Source organism: Falco rusticolus, chromosome 6 (genome assembly GCF_015220075.1).
Source record: "Falco rusticolus isolate bFalRus1 chromosome 6, bFalRus1.pri, whole genome shotgun sequence".
NCBI lineage: Eukaryota > Metazoa > Chordata > Aves > Falconiformes > Falconidae > Falco > Falco rusticolus.
Window position 1 is genome coordinate 55267327 of NC_051192.1, and position 17621 is coordinate 55284947.

A 17621-nucleotide genomic window follows, 5' to 3' on the forward strand; every position below is an offset into this window, starting at 1 on the left:
TGATAGTTTAAATCAACATAGCAGACCAAATAGTGCAGACATTAAAATCTGTCATTTTCACAAAGATTATCACAGTAACAGTACAAGACTGACTATATGCATGGAAAATAATTTTATCATATTGCAATGTATGTTCTGACTCAACAATGCTCTTCTCTACAATGTAATAAAGCAGACAGCAATAAAAATAATTTAGTCCAATATAAGTGTAATGAGAGAAAGGACAAACCAAAGTGCGGGATGGATAAGAATGACATCAATACATTCTATTTTGACAGATTAAACATAGTAAAATATTGAAATTATAATATATGTGAAGTGTGATATGATCTCAGAAGGAAAAATCCTGAGTCCTCAGAAGAGAAATTATTAGTATATCCAAAATAACCATTGTCAATGTAAAAAAGAAACTCTTTTATTAAATATCATTGCATTAAACATAATTTCCTCCCATCTTTTAATGTATTAAAATCTTTGTTCATCAAATAAAGGTGGAGAGACTCTACTGGACTTCAGCCATCCATGTAAAAGAGTTTAAACTTAACAACCTCAAGGAGTTTAATTTAGTCATAGATTGAAAATCTGAGTTTCAACAGGGCAGAATTTATTTAAGAAGCTGTATCCATCATCCAAATATAACTTGGAAAATAGTGATCTGAAACTGCTGTAACAGGGTTATTTGTGAAAATTCTAAACCTTAGACTTTTGAAGATGTTGTAGTGTACATTTCCAGCACAGACCTAAGTACAGTGGAAGGTTAAGTACAGTTAAGAACATCACAGGAGAGAATGATGCTACTTGGAGATGAGAAAATTTATAATCAACCCTCTTTTAAAGCATGTGAGAGAGTTAGGTCCTGTTTCAGAAAGCTGAAGAATTATGTTTGTAGGGATGCATTTAGGGGGTAAGAGGGGTGGATACATCACCTGGATACTTTTTCCTGTATGGCTAATCATGTAATAATCATGTTAAAAGATTTTGGGAAGGCAAAAAGAAAAAATAAAAAGTCTTGGGAAGGAAGGTCAGAAGATGACTTTATTGACTTTGTATGGTGAGTTTTTTTCCTCCAAGTGAATCAAAAAAACAGAAGTGATAATGATGAGATAGGGACTATAAGGACGTTTTGGTTACACTGTTGGAATCTGGAATTATTTTTGAGCAAAAATAATATAAGACACTACCACCTACAGAACATGTCACATTAAGGCTTTGCAAGTGCAGAAGGGCCAAGAGCATGATGTCACTTCCAGCCATCTCTGAAGTCTACCTTGTGGTCTAGTATTAACACACTTGGAGAGGTAATATATACCACAGCTTCATCTGAAATGTTTAGTGGTAGAATTGCCTGGCTACTGTCAGAGACAGGATCTGGGGTCCTTGCTCTGTCACGACATGGTAATGACTTGTCTTCCAGGAGAACGTCCAAAAGAAGAAAGGCTCTGGCAACCTTGGGAAGAATCAGCAAGTACAAATCAAATGTTTTCAAAGTTTCAATTTCCAAACACTTTTATTTTTCAAATAAAAGGTAAAGAAGGGACAGAAAAGGATGAAAGCAGCAGAGAAGATATTTTTTGTTGTTGTTTTTTAAAGTATCTCTACCAATTCTAATGACTACAGAATAATTAGATGTGTTTTACCAGTTATACTATTAGTAAAGCAAACTAAAAAGTCAATTGGTTAAAAATTTACTGAACTATAAATTGAAATTGAACCAACAAAAAATGTAAATCGTAGAAATATTACAAAATTATCAGAAAGATAATGGAATTTATAAAACTTTGACAAGTATTTACAACAAAATCTGCAATAAAAATAGCTTCACAAGCAGGCATTTTTCAGGAAACACAGCTTATAGATTACTTATTACTTCACTGGTGAAATTTCTGAGTTTTTCATCATCCACATAAAAATATTTCAAACAAATTTTCATAGCATAGTGCATTCATAGGTAAGGATTTTACGCTCTTCCTTCATCAATGATTCAACATTACAAAATGTAATGTTATGTGAATGTGATATGCATCTTTTTATAAAGATCCTGTTTCTGGATTTGCTGGAGGCAGATGGAGATGAAGATTGTTTTTTATCTTGACTCCAAAGGAGAGGAAGAAGCAAAAAAATGAAATAAAGGCTGAAATAGTTTGTAACACTTAATAAAATAGTGTGGCATCACCTTTGTCTTCATTTGTAATTCACCAAGAATCTTTGGCTCTAAAGCACAATCATAAAGTCTTGAATCTCAAACCATAAGATATTTTTTTTCTGAAGTGATTTATATCTTCTGTGGAGATGGGTAATACATTAGACTAATGAACAGCAAAACCTCTTTAATTATTTAATAGTTATCTAAGAAAAGCAGTTACATAGTATAAAAATCCTTCAGCACTTAAAACTTCATAGTCATTGGCTTGTTTTCAGGCCACAGTCACTACCAACCAGAAGTAATGCTACTATTTATCAGCTTACTATTTGAGAAAATTCTCTACATAGACTTATATCAGTCCCAGGAGTATGATGCATAGAGAAATATGCCATATGAGTTCTTAAAAATTCTTTTGTGTTTGAAAAGTGGAAACAAGATTGGTAGAAAGGAAGTATGAATTAAATGGTAAAATTCATAGAATAAAAAATTGACTTGCAAAATTTCAGAAAGCTGAGTGCTAATTTGATTATCAAACTATTTATGATGGAAGTAATTTAATTTCTAACACTGTTCTTTAAAACTAGACCAGAGAGAATGTGTGTGTATATATGTGTGTGTGTATATACGTATATATATATATATATGTACACTGACATTCAAGCATGAGAGACCTCAGTGATGAAAAGATCTTTTACATTTCAGGGTTAAAATACTCAAGAACAAACCAAGGACTTTGAACAATGCAAGAGAAATACAACTGGAATAAGTACAGGTAAGTTCAGCTCTCGTCAGTGTGCAAGAAATCTGGACTAGGGTTTGACAAAGAGCAGGTCCTTCTAGGTAAAAGCCTCCTTTTCCTTAGCCATGGTTATAGGATCTTAATTAAGTTCTCCTTAAATATTTTCCCTTCCCTAAAGCTATTCTCCCCAAGCTCAGTAGAACTGTGCCAGATACTATTCAATGTGATGATAGTTGGAGACTGGAGATACTGATCCTAAAGTATTTACGTAGTGGGGCTTTCATGAAGCCTGAAGAAAGAACAGGTGATGTTCTGTTAAGCCTCTTCTACCTGGATTAATTCCTCTTCTACCTGGATTAGGACTATCTGTTAATGTTTTTATCTCCTTCTTGGTTAAAGTGAAGGGTTAAAGCTAAAAACAAATCTGATCTCATGGTTTTCTGCTAAGAAAAGGAAAAATTGTGACATATTTGTTATACATGAAAGGTATTAAATAAGATGGCAAGAATACAACTAAACAAGTATATTGGAGGAAAAAAAAAAAAAAAACAAAGAAGAAAGACAGCAAGAAATGTTAGATCATTCTCCCAAAGGTGTTCTACCCCTATCAAAGTGGAAGATCAGAGAAGAAGATAGATAAAATATTACAGGATAGAATAGGGAATTAAAGCATGAAAGTTAGAAATAGCCAAAGTACTATATGAAAGCTTTTAAAATATGTATAAAGAACACTAAAATATGCTGACTGACTGTGCTTTGCACACCATGTATCCATTTACCTGCAAGACACTAAACTGAGAAAAGCAGAGTTTTGAATATGAGTACAAAACCACTGGATCTTCAGATCTGGTGGGCTTTGCTAAAGAAAAGCTGACTGAGGTACAGAGGTCTGTTCTTAAAGTACAGCTGTACTTGGAGAAGTGACTATCTGAAGTACTTACAAGTTCCCATTTCTGCAGTTAGAGTGCTTCACAATTGTTAATACTTTTTATTATCAGAACATCTTGCAGAACTATGAGACTCTTGTTATAGATATATTACAGACAGAGAACATAAAGGTGAATTACTAGTTCATTTGGGGAAAAAATATTATTTACCACATTGAGAAATTTTCATTTTGGGACTTAGGATACTATTTATAGATCAATGAATTTTTATCAAATTTCTATAATGGTAGACCTAAAGACTCTTGCCTGCTTGTAGCAGTATAAATGTTGGTTGCCTAAAGTTACTTACTTTAAACTGTGCAATCTGCTGTAGGTGAACCTGCTTTTAGCAGGCGGTTGGGCTAGGTGACCTCCAGAGGTCCCTTCCAATTTTGACCATTCTGTGATTCTGTGTGTCTGTAAACTTGTTTTACAATGAATAGGAAGAGCAGTCATTTCTAAAGGGCACTACATATCATGCTTAGACAGGTAACTAGCACAGGTGGGATGAATCAGCCTCTAACTTAATCTATAAAAGGAACCCAAAATATCTACTTTTTATTTAAATGGCTAAATTTCATATATGTAGTGTAGAGGGATTTTTAAAGGACTGAGGACATATGTTACCATTGTCCGGGTTGAACAACCCAGGCCTGTTAGTTGAAGCTGCAGAGCAACTTTAAATTGTCCTGGGAACAAGCAGTGTGAGAAGGTGCAGAGCAAGTCCTGGGAACCGCGGAATCAGCACACTCTCATCGGGACACTCTGATCTGCCGTCTGCAGTGTGCCCACCAGCCAGCAACACGGACTCCACGTGGCCAGAGACTTTTATCCAATCACCTGTGTGTAAAGTCGTGTGAGCGGTTGGTTTAAGTTATAAATATGACCTGTTTGTTTAATAAAGTGAGCACGGCATGTAGCCATACTGGTGTGATTGTCGTGACTTAGCGGACTCTCCACGGGGGACCTTCTTCGATATAGAAATGATTCACATGGCTGAGCATAGGTATCTAATGCCATTTTAAATACCTGAGGGCATCCGAGACCTCTTGAAGATACAGCGCAGGACATATAATGCCCTTTGGAACCAACAGCCAAAGCTGACAAACACTACGCTAACAGGGGCACCATCCTCAGCTGGATGGTAGTGGTAGTGTCGTGGTTTAACCCCAGCCGGCTGCCAAGCCCCACACAGCTGTTCACTCACTCCTCCACGGTGGGATGGGGGAGAGAATCTGATGACTAAAAGTGAGAAAACTCATGGGCTGAGGTAAAGACAGTTTAATAGGTACAGCAAAAGCTGTGCATAAAAGCAAAGTAAACCAAGGAATTAATTGATCATTTCCCATCAGCAGGCAGGTACTCAGCCATCCCCAGGAAAGCTGAGCTCCGTCACATGTAACAACACTTTGCGAAGACAAATGCCATCACTCTGAGCATCCCCCCTTCCTGCTTCTTCCCCCTGCTTTATACGCTGAGCATGATGTCGTACAATATGGAATATCTGTTGGGTCAGTTGGGGTCAGCTGTCCCAGCTGTGTCCCCTCCCAACTTCTTGTGCCCCCTGAGCCTACTCGCTGGAGGGGTGAGAAGAAAAGACCTTGGCTTTGTGTAACCACTGCTCAGCAAGGACTAAAACATCCCTGTGTTATCAACACTCCTTTCAGCACAAATTCGAAGCATAGCCCCATAGTAGCTACTGTGAAGAAGACTGACTCTATTCCAGCCAAAGCCAGCACAGGTGGCAGAGATCACATTGAGGTGGTGGTAAGGCTGGGTCAGCACAACCTTCTGCTCTTCCTGGTCAAGTTGGGCTGCCACAACCTGAACTCCCAGTTATGTATAGGTCCAGCAAAAGAGAAACAAGAGGGAGATGTACTCCAAAAGAGTCAATGAATAAAATCATGTAATGGGTTTGGTATTGGTGACTAGAACCTGAGATCCTTCCTGGCCTTTTGTTAAGCATCCCAGCCCTGGTTTTGGGAGTAACTGCCTGCACTAACCACACTCCCATGTGCCTGTGCAACTGCATCATCTCCTGTGGTTGCTTCACTACAAGACCTCTCACTCTCTAATATAGGTCAGCATAGCTGCTGAACAGGATTTGATACTGAGGCTCTGTGGGTGTGTATTTAACTTTTTCAGGAACATACAAAAAGCTGGAGAGTGTGGCTCAGACACCAAATGCCCGCTTTGAGTCTGCATTCTAATAAGAGTTCATGAATTATGTAGGCAACACAATGAGAACATTTGAAATGGTGTTTGCATCTGCTGTGAGACTTAAAATTTAATGGATTTTTAAGTAATTAGCATGAGCTATTTACCACACTGAGTTATACTGTAGAGGTAGCTGAATATAAAAATAAATATGATAATAATATGCATAAAGTGCTCATTTCTTGCAGCCTTATATTTTATTTTTAAAAGGCAGTGCTTAAGCAGACTATCCAAATTGACAGGGAGAATATGATATAATGCCTTTCCTCTTCTTTTTCTTAAAAGAAATCTTTTGTCATTTAGAAGATGACAGACTAGTTTTTGATAGCTTTGATGTGACATAATGCAATGCATCCATAATCTAGTATGTCACAGCCATTTTTAATATGTACGGTATCCATTAGCTAATCAAGGCATCTCAATGAATGATCCATTCTCTGTATTTTCTTATAGGGACTCCACAGTTCTGCAGTTAAGGAATAAAAGTTGTTAAATTGGCTGATGTTTGTGCCTTGCTCTGTCATCAGCTAGTTTAAGTGACTCTTTATCTGAATGGTAAAAGGCATAGCAAAATCCCACCAACCAGAAGGTAAAGAGACTGTTTCAAATCAGAAATAATGTGTAAATAGATTTTAAACTATGAAGATAATAGATTATTAGGATGAACTGGAGGACTGGTAAGTTCTCTTTGTCTTGTAATAACTGGTTCCTTAAAAGGGTCTGTTTCTTATGGCAGATTGTGGTGAGAACACATTAGGACAGGCAGTGATGTCTATATCATTAATGACCAGACATCAGATGGATCTACCCAAGGCAAGCGGAACTCTGCTTCTCCATCACCTTCTAAAAACAGATACTTCTCAGAACAACATCTTTTAAGGCAAAAGCAGGGAAAGACATCTGGAAAGCGAAAGGCCTTGATTCTATTTTGACTCTTTACCCATCAGATTAAGATAAGTAGATGAGTTGTCATTGACAAAAAGTAAGAATCAAGAGTAACTTATTTTGCAGAAATCTAGTATATGGTGATCTAGACCCTTTCTTATTTTTACAGTTTAGACTAGAAATTTCTATATGAACAGTAAAAAAGTAAATCAAACCAAAAGGGTTCCTCACTGTCATTTGCATCTCCTGTGCCCACTGTGTTGCTTTTTAGCTCTGAAGACATGACACTCACACCTGTAGCTGGATTTTGATCCAGTTTCAATAGGAGAAATGGTGAGCCACCCATGCAGAGTTTCTTGTGATCTGCTCTTCGGGCACCTGACTGCAAAATGAGTAGTATGAGTGACAAATCACCAGGGATAAGGCAGCCCCTCCCCCAGGAATCTTGTTTCCAAAGCAAACAGGCTAACCTATTCTGCAAGACACTAGCACCACCATGTTGTAGAGTAAAAACCATGTCACCTAATTAGAGTTAGTCAAAATATGATGAAGACCAGGGCTGGCCATGTCTAACAAGTTATGTGATGTTTTTTCAACTAAGGATGTTGCTTAGCTTTCACAGGTCCCTAAAAACCTTTCAGAAGAATTAAGGAAACTTTCTTAATTGCTGAGGTGGACAAAGATAAGTTTTCTGAAAAATTGGCTGGGTTCCTCAGTTATAGAATACTTGTGTAATCTGTATCTGACCCAAATTAATAATGAAATTATTCATTTATTAAAAAAAAATTTTACTCCAAATTCATCAATATAATTAAAATTTAAAAAGGCTCAAAATGTACATTAAGTTTTAAAAGAATTCTTCGATATGAGTTCCAATCTTCATCCTAAAAGAGTTTATATAGCAGGACTTGTCTAATGTTGTAGCAGTGTTGGAACAATTCCAGTAGCTTTAGAAAAATTACTCCCATCATATCAGAAACTAAATTCTGCTCCTGTTTGTACCCAGTGCTCTACAGGTTCCAATAAAAGTCAGTGAAGCATGCATTTCAAGGCAGAGTTTGTCACATTCGTTTCCAGTTTCATGAGGTTAATGACTTAAAATCTTTTCTTTTTTTCCTTGGGCCAACAGGAACAAATAATAAAATGGAAACACGTGTGCTGGCCCCAGAGGGCTAAGTGCTTTGCACTTTTCCACAAAGACCTCCTCTGAGTGACACCAACAGTGAGTGACACTTATGGGATCCAGGAGGGACTATTTTCAGCTGCCTTTCCTGAGCCATAAAAGTAGAGCTGCTCTGTTATAATAGCTTTGGTGGACAGAATAAGAAATAACAGTGATGTATTTGTGAAGATGCCACAGAAGCCTTAAAATGAAGATACGTCTTCAGTATTTTCTCAAGTGTTAAAGACAGCTTTAGTAACTTCAGCATTCATAGACAGATAAATAAAACCTCTGGAAATAATGCAAAGAGTTTACTTACCAAGGTCTAACACCTTGATCTAACTAGTAAGTAAAAAAATTAGACATAACAGTGAGGATATCTATGCTAGGTCTTGTTTTGTACAGTATTGTATTTGGAATTTGATTATGCTTTAAATGTACATACCTCTTTAGGAAGGCAATAATATCCTAATTGCCTGTGTGGCAAACTTGGCTTTGAACAGTCAAGAGTTAGGCCAGCTGGTCTGAAATGGCTTTCAAAACGGCTTTGTGATTTTAACACATTTTAATTTGTCAGCAAAGGAATTTGTATCTCACAATGAAATGTGAGTGCTGGAGAAAAAATTGATAATATTTTGGAGATAATAAAAGTTATCTCCAAAATCTTAAAGTGGTATCACACAAAATCACAAGGACATGAGTGGTTAAAGGAACAGCATCAGCCATTACGTTGTCTCTACCACAGCACCATTTTGCACCAGGTGTGCAGCAAACACCCCAAGCAGCCTCTTTTGCAGGATGTTGTGATTCCAGTAAGGACAGGTGCAGGTTTTATGTGCCTACCCTGGCACTTAAGGTATTTCTAGCCAGGACAAATGACTTCTGATTCTTTCAGGCTGTGTCTGCAGGAGGAAGTCAAGAGAGCCAGGCAAAACACTGGAATGTTAGATTTTGACTAGGATCATGTAAGTCATGTTGGTTGTCTGCAACTGAGGGCTGCAGTACATGGGATGGGAGGGCAGGGCAGGGAGCATGGAAGTAGGGAGAGGCCTCCTTCCTGTGCTCCGTAACACATCCTCCTTTCCTGCAGCCTGTATCCTTCTATAAAGTGATTTAACCAACAAGCACACATTGTTTTTCTTCTTTATGAATTCATCTTCTCAGACATCAGGTGTCTCACAACCAGAGAGTACACTAATTAGTTCAAACCAACCTTCTGCCCCTCCCTCTTCTCCACCACCAGAGGCTATGGATCAGAATTCAACACTTTGTGTTTGCAAAAACAATTGCAGCATCTATCTTGTCACTTTGACTGGAGTTTTTACCCATATTTTTTTCTTGGTTATCACCGTAGTAGCAGGGTGGTGACTTTTTCACCCACAAGAAAAAGACAGAGACAGAGTAGTGTGTAAGTAGCTTCCAAGTGGAAGATTTGATTGATTTACTCTGCTGAAATTAGTTCTTCCATTTCTTAATATATCTGTTGAATTGGATCTTTAAAACCTGGTGATCCCAAATTGATTCAGATTGAACATATGGCATGGTTAAAATTGTGGCTAGAAGTCCAGCAGAAAGAAAGTAGTAGCTGAACTTTCACTTGACAAGTCCATACATATCAGATGATGAACGTTGGAAAACTACTCAGTGAATACTCTGGAGTGGTTTTTTTCCACCTTCACATTGTACGTTAAAGAAATGGCACTATGAGGAAGAACATGATCCAATACATAAGGTTTTCTTCAAAAGCCTTGGACTGTGGCATCCCCATCAAGTTCATCTTGAAAAAAAGTATTCAACTGGGAAAACCCTCTCCATTACAGCACAAAATGTTGGAATACCATTAAAAGTCAGAATGCTGCTCCCAGTATAGCCCTCAATTTATTTTGAACCTGTCCCACTGCTTATTTGCATCTCTTCTCTAATAGTTTCAAACATAGTTTCAAGCGTTCAAACAAGTATTAAACTAATACTATAGGGAACTTACTTGTCTTATCTCTCGTCTTGCTACCTGTTGTTCAGTACCAAAGGGTCATGTCTTCTCAGAACTACACACAATCATGTGCTTGCTAGATTTCAAAGAAACAGTCCCTGGCTACTTCTTCAGCTGGAGGAAAATGCTTAATGAACAAAGACACTTTGTTGTTCTTTATATCCTATCTTAAAACTTTCCTTTGTCACATTGGCTGCAGTGATGCAGGCTGCAGTCTCTGGGGCATAGCAGATAATTTGCCTCAGCGATTAATGCAGGCTGCCTTGACTTGGTTTTTGATGAAGAGTTTTGGAAGCCCCTATTTCCTGAAAGCTTATTTGAAGTCTAACTGATCATTTAGATTTTCTTTATACACAAGCAGTTCTTGCTGTCATCAGGGAAGATCACTGCTTTAAGACTGGCTTTGGCATTCACATGTGTGTTGTATAAGTTACCCTGTTTCTGAGCGTTTGGGCCAGGTTCAAAATATTTGGAAGATGCAGTCAGATTAATGGTGACTCCCAGACTTGCTGACTTGTCAAGTCTAGAGGTCCCAAACATAAGCAAGTGTTACAGATGGAATATCAATCAAAGAAACATACAATCACTTAGGGTGGAAAAGACTTTTTAGATCCTCAAGCCCAACTGTAAACCTAACACTGCCAAGTCCCCCACTAAACCCTGTCCCTAAGCACCACATCTACACGTCTTTTAAAAACCTCCAGGGATGGTGACTCAACCACTTCCCTGGGCCGCCTAGTCCAATCCTTGACGACCCTTTCAGTGAAGAAATTTTTCCAAATATCCCATCTAAACAGCCCCTGGAACAACTTGAGGCCATTTCCTCTTGTCCTATCACTTGCTACCTGGAAAAAGAGACTGACACCCACCTCTCTAAAATCTCCTTTCAGGTAGATGTAGATAACAATTATATGTTTAGTTCAAGCACTGACACTGGGCTTGGTCTCAGTTCCTTTGTACATACATGTTAATTCTGATAATAAATTAGTTTTAGAGTTCTGTGCCTGATTCCCAGAGACTAGAACCTCTTACAGTGACAATTGCATGGTTCAACATTTTATGGTTCAAGTTTAGCTCTCACTGCAGTGACTCATGCTTATGAGGTAAGGGGCAAGACAGTGGTTATTTCCCCCCTCCCTTCTTGAAAATTTACTATGCTAACCTCACTACCAAACAGCCAACAATTCTTGAGCCTTCCTATAGTCTTGATTCTCAAGATGATCACCATGAGGGTCACTCATAGTTGTGACATTGGCCTTTTAAGAAAGGAAAGCACTGTTTAAGCCATTTGAAGTTTCACATTAAACTTAATGGATTTAATTGTGGGAATCCAGCATTACTTTCACATGTTAAAGAAAAAGAGGTTTCATTGAATCACTTCCAATGCATGCATTTTTAAAGACAGATCTTTTCTGAGAGAGTGCAGTTACTTAAGTGGGTGCCTTTCTGTGAAATCCTGGATTTTCATTATACTGTTTACTTTAAGAGCATACTCAGGTAAGGGAAAAAAATTCTATGAAGATTCAATACTACCTGCTGTAAGATTAAATAAAACAGCTCCTATGAAAAAAAATAACCTACATTGCCAGAGCAGAAAGGGTCAAACAATAAAATACCCATTGTCTCCTGTCAAAGTAAATCACACTAACAGGTTTCTATGGCACAGGTGTTATGAGATACTTGATAGCAATATTTTTAAGATGGGAAATCTATATTATCTAACAATAAAGGTGGCATGGTGAGAAATGGTTATCTCAGGTTATGAACATGCATCCAGGACCAGGCAGGTGACATGTATTGCCTAGCATTGACTTTAATTTCCTGGAATCAAAGTTAGGCCTTTTTTTTTTCTTCTCACTGTCACTGATAAAAACATCACTTGATAATGTTGTCTGCTTTGATCCACAAATTTAGGAAAGGGTTTTGACTAGTTCCTACAGGCCTTATGGTAACAAAAGGATGGTCTGCATGGCCTCCTCCTGGAGCTGAGCTACCAGCTGGGTGACACTAATGAGACAATTATAACCCCATCAGTTTACTCTTGGTTTCCACAAGTTCCATGCTGAGTTATGAACAATTCCTTCTCTCTTCTCCCTAACCTTTTCCATGTGATATATACTCTTTGAGGATGTGGAGTAATCAGGCTCCATAGTCCCAGTTGCAGAGGGACCAACTCCACCCCTGATTCATGAAGTATGTTTGAGCAGGGGAAGGGGAAAAATGTTATCATCTCCTCTTCACTAGCAATTTGGTCTTGCAAAACCAAGGTCAGGTGACAGAATACCTTTTGTGTATGCGGAGGTGAAGGAATAGGGATAGAACAGAATTTATGACTTTGTAGGTTAGATTCAGTACCCTTGTATGCTGCATCTGGGTAATTACAATGTTCATGACTGACCTTAATTTGCAAGGGACCCAGGGTAGTATTTCCCCACTGGGGAAGGTGAAGGCTTGTGGTATACTTCCTGTTCTACACAAATCCCACAGTCCCCTACCCCGATAGATTTTACTCATTGACTGTCTCTCTGTTTTGTTTCTGTGAACTCAGCACCATCAGAATATGATCTAGGTCTTTAGGTGATAAACCACTACAAATAATAATAAATCTACTACTATGACATTATTAAAAACAAGTCTTTAGTACTCTACTACCAATTACCAAGCTGAGAACATCTTGCAAGGAAGATGGTGCATAGGGAGGAAGAAATGACACACAGGGAATAGGTCTGATTAAATATGCCGAACTGTCATGTCAGCTTTAGACCTGGACCATTTCATTATCTCGATAGCTGCTTTTGGAAATTTAGGAGTATACTGATAGTAAGCAGGCAATGAGTTTGCATGTGCAATCAGATTTGTAATTGCAAAATTATGCTCATGAGATATGCTCTGCTTCCTCCCACCTTTCCACATTTTCACAATACATCATATTTTTCACTATCTTTCTAAAACTTCACAGAAACTTCTGAGATCTCCATTCTCCCACTCCACGCCTCTTGGAATCTGCACATCTGAGCAGAACCAGAGTTTGCATTGCCAATAGAGCAGACATGGAAATGAAACACTTTTGATTTCTCTCACCCAGAATTTTTTAGCTAGAGTCCATCTGCTCACCAGTGCCTATTTAGGAATGCACAACACCTTTTTCTTCTTCCATAGCAGCCAAACTGAACAAGAGTGGGTGGGAATATTAAAATGACACTTTTGAACTGAACTGTAACTTTTTATTAAATGAGAGGGAGAAGAAAAAAAAAAGTGACATATCGCCTTTATAGATTCTAAGCTGGAGCTGAAAAGGCAAAATCTATCTGTTAAAATAATCATGGCTAAATTTTCAGTAATGAGCAGAACTTTGCCTCTGTTGCCTCTGACATCAAAAAGTAGCCCTTTGAGTAAATAGCTCATATTGACCTGTACTCCATTGTTAGAAGAAAAGGATCATTTAATGACAAAAAATAGTTTTTACATGGATTGCAAAATTTTGCTTAAAAATGGAGGGCATGATGTGGTTCTGCTGAAGGCTGGAAGGGTGATACTTTTAAAAACTTGGGCTTTATATTCTCTGAAAATTATTGCATGTGATATTTCACCCACAGAGAAGTGTGAATGCAAAATTTGGCACTGATTACGAACTGGGAGTTACAAGCAATAGTCAATAGGTTTGCATTTCAAACATAAACAGCTTGAACAAAGGAAATATTACTTCCTATCACATTTATTTCACCAGTCTGTTGTAGCACAGGATTGAAGCACTTCCTCACATGCTATAGTGAACATTTTACTCCTCTTATCTGAAATAATATAATTGCCATTAGACAAAGCAGCTGCTAGGCATGTTCATTTGCTGTTGCTTTCACTTCAAATTGCAGTGTCTGCTGTCATACTCTGCTGCTTTTAAAGGCGTACCTATATTGTGCACTTCTGCTGCTACATGCCAGTACTTCTCAGAAGAGATATAAAACTACAAGCTCTGAGCATGCGCAGTCATGAACAACACTATGCTTACATCCTTCAGCTGCTACTGCAAATACCACAATAAAACTCTTACTGCTTTAAGTATTTTCTAAGATACGATGAGGAAAAAAATATTTTTAACCTACCACCTGAAAATTGGACCCTTCAAGTTATCATGAGCTGCACATATGAAGATCTATGCACCCCCAACCACTAATTATTTTGATGATGGCTCTTGAATTTCAACAGTAATAGAAAAGCAAATTAGATAAACATGTGGAGCACCTGTAACAACTATTAATATCAATAAGAACTTTGGGTACATACCACCTCTTCAAATGAGATTGTTTATTGAGTTGGCTACCTTTGCAATTTTGTCTTGAAAATGATACCTGATAAATCTGTGTAGCTTGTCTTTAGGAATCATAGCATCATGCCTGACGCTGGGGCAAAAAAAAAAAATTACTACATCCAGTGATTCCTTCATGAAACATTTGTTTCCAACACATTCTCCTATAGTGATATGTGCTACATAAGGAGCCTACGTCTGGAATTTGAATTTGAAAAAAACCTAGAAAAAGGCCTCAGATTTTAAAGAAGAATGCAGAGGTCTATTAGTAAAGGTAATTAATCTTGCCACCCAAGTGTTTGGTTTGGGTACAGAGAATTGTGGTATCAGGCATTTGTGCTTACCTAGGAAGTTCCATTTGTATAATTGATTTCCACACCTGAAGTAGTCACCCGAGTCTGCCCTTATAGATAGAGTAGGTATTCAACACTGGAGAGATTGGTCACCCTGTAATGATTATGGATGTGCTCATTTACCTCCACTGGTTGAAAAAGGAGGCCAGTTTGACTAGTTCAGATGATGATATCTGCAGCTGTAGATGGCAAAATTATGGAGGTCAACACGATCCACAACACTCAGAGTTCCATACACATAAAATGGCCTTATTTAGGAAAGCATTTTGTCCAAAAATATATCTTTTCTTTGAGAGGTGAACAGTAATCAGATCTACCTAACAGAGGCCAAAATTTGCTCTCATCTAATAGCTGCAGTTCTTTGCATATCATTTTTCCACTGACTCACCTAGTTTATATGTGGTACATTCCTATGACTGTGTAACATCTTTTTCCTCTGTTCAGAGCTCCATTTTATACCAAAAAAAGACCAATGAAGTAGGAAGATTTCTTATTGTTTCAGTGGTCTTCAGACAGAGACCTCAAAGCACCCTGCAAGAGGTAAATACTGTCCTTACTGAACACACAAGATTTACTGAACCTGCATTATGTAAAGTGACAGTAAAATTGTTTGTTCTGAACTGCTCTTTTATTCTATTATAACCATTCTTATTATGTGCTCTTCTGCATCAAATGTCAGGTGACAACACACTAACATGCTTAACATTAGTGACTAACTGATAAACAATGGAAGTCAAATGATCTGCAGTCTTTGATTATACTTATGGTAACCCTTTTAATAGGTTGTTTTGCACGTTCCTCCTGAAAGTGTCAGCTTGCCATTCTTCTGGCAGGCAGGACATAGTTCAAGTGATTTACATGCCCCTTGGGCATATGATTCAATGAGTGGTTGGTGGGAGTTTTTCTATATATAATGATACATTATCTGCCATTATTGAAATGCTTGGAAAAAAGCTCTTAATGTTTAGCTTAACACAGGTGTCACACTTTGCTGCTGTAGGTAGCACTGAGACTCAAACCCACCATAGTGTGTTGGATAACAGATGCAAATGTGCCTCTTTGGGTTTGATTGTTATGGATTTCAGTATAGAATAAGTTCCTGACTCCTTGCTTTGCAGATGTTGCACCTCAAACTGTATCCTTGAATCATGAGCTGACTAGTGGACTACACTTGCTGGAAAACCTGTCTAAGTTTTCCACTATATGAGGTTTTTCAGTCCCTAATATCTCAGAGCCATGGTGTTATAGGCCTTTAAAAAACTACACTACTGACCAGAAGTTCCTGTTGCCTCAAAAATAGAGGGAAACTCTTCAAGCTGAAAATGTCTGATGGTATCAGAGAAAGGGTTGGTGTCTGTTAAAGAACTTGGAGTAATAAGGCTATTCAACATTTATAACACATGTTCATTTACAGGTGAGGCATGCCAAGATTATTATTACTGCTACCTCCATTTTCCAGAAGAGAATATTATTCCTGCAAAGTTGAGAGACTTAAAGTGAGGTTCCAGAGTACATACAAGTACCTGTATACATAAACTAAGAGTGTACGTGGAGAAGTTATCCTCTGAAATATTGAATCACATATATAACATTATATATTAATATTATATATAAATATAATACCACAACAAAACCAAAAGCATAGCAGTATTTACCACGTTCCTGAGCTTTGCTTCTGTACCACTAATAGTAGCAGCGGTGGTTCTAGTTACTTGTAATAAGGACAACTTCAGATACCAACAGCAATAGGAACAGGAGAAACAGATGATGCCTACTCAGGTGCTGGCTTGTTGCTTTTAAGTGCTCAGGAGATGTGCATCAGTCCCCTCTCTGAAGGAGGGTTTCAGCAACTGAAATCCTCATTTGACCTCTTTGCTCTTGTTTTTGTGATTGATACCTTCTCACTAACCACCATCACCACCTGCCCCATCATTCCATGAGTAACTGTTTGCTCAGAAACAAATGCCTGCAGGCTGTCAGGAACTGGACTTGTCTATTCTGTGGAAGTGGTCATTGTGCCACAGTTCAGGAACCCATTTCCACTGATTTCTTTCTTACCAGTCTCTCTGGGCACGACCACTTTGAAACCTGCTCGAAGATGGTTGTAACAGGGTGTTTTGTAAAGGGCTTCTCCTGGCCTTTGTTAAGCCCATTCTCTGTGGGACATGCACACACAGACAGTTCATTATCTGATTTACCATCATTTGGGCCCAGTGTTTCCTTCTGTAGAGGTTTGGGTAAAGGGTCGTGTTTGACCCTCCCAGAGAATAAACAAAATTGCTTGGGTGAGAAAAAGACAAACTATCTAAATGTGCATTTAGGGGCTTAATGCTCTCCATGTATTTAATAAGTAATGGAAGAACATAGTGTGGGGTGGATGGTTTCTCTAGGTGACCAAGGCCAAGATTCATGAAAACATATTTTTAAGTACTTTGTATTTTAAACTCTCAGGACAGTTACATGGGACAAGATGCAGACAAGCTCAAACACCTCTTATGTCTCCTGTCTTGTACTGTGATTTCTATATAATCTCCCTGACAGGTTCCTCATCTTGATAACAGGGGAAACAAACAAATTACATGTACTGTGGGACATCTTCACAGATCTGTTTAGTTGCAGTCCATGGAATTTCAGCAGTTATGTCTCTCCTTGATTTCTTACTTACCATTTTGGGTGTGATTAAACTCATTAGTCTATATGCCTAAAACCTAGAATTCTAAATCTGAGCTAGTCACCCTAAAATATCCCTGTGATCACTGGCTAAAAAAATATCTCCAATGCACAAGCCATCTGATCCTAGGAAATGTGTCTGAAACCAGTAAGATTAACTGTCCTCTGGAGGATTCTATTTCTCTACACTGACTATAAAAAAGTCTGAGTATGACTTGTTGAAATGCAGTTAC